Here is a 254-nt window from a genome sequence, read left to right as displayed (position 1 = left end):
ATGTGCTCTACAGATAAAGCTGCCTTGCCTTGCCTTGCCAGAGACGGGGCACTCCCGGTCGTCGTCTCAATCATTTGGTGCAAGAGGATCATAAAACTTAAAGTCCCAGTCCGTCTTTGTCCTGTCTCGACCTTCCAACCAATTGCACACAGTCTACCGTAGTATTTTACCTTTTCATGGTCACTGCATCTCTGTGGGTGATTTTTATTTTAATTCTGATGTATGTGTGATATATGTGTTTGTTGTGTTATGGT

At 43.7% G+C, this 254-nt stretch overlaps 1 protein-coding gene across 1 annotated transcript in view; it reads right to left on the bottom strand.

Moving 5' to 3' along the window:
- wwc1 (WW and C2 domain containing 1) overlaps window positions 1–254 on the bottom strand; it is a 101046-nt gene that overhangs the window by 13411 nt on the left and 87381 nt on the right.

The sequence above is a fragment of the Etheostoma spectabile genome, chromosome 13 (genome assembly GCF_008692095.1).
Source record: "Etheostoma spectabile isolate EspeVRDwgs_2016 chromosome 13, UIUC_Espe_1.0, whole genome shotgun sequence".
Lineage (NCBI taxonomy): Eukaryota > Metazoa > Chordata > Actinopteri > Perciformes > Percidae > Etheostoma > Etheostoma spectabile.
The sequence above is the reverse complement of the archived record's forward strand: the minus strand, read 5'-3'. Positions and strand labels throughout refer to the sequence as shown.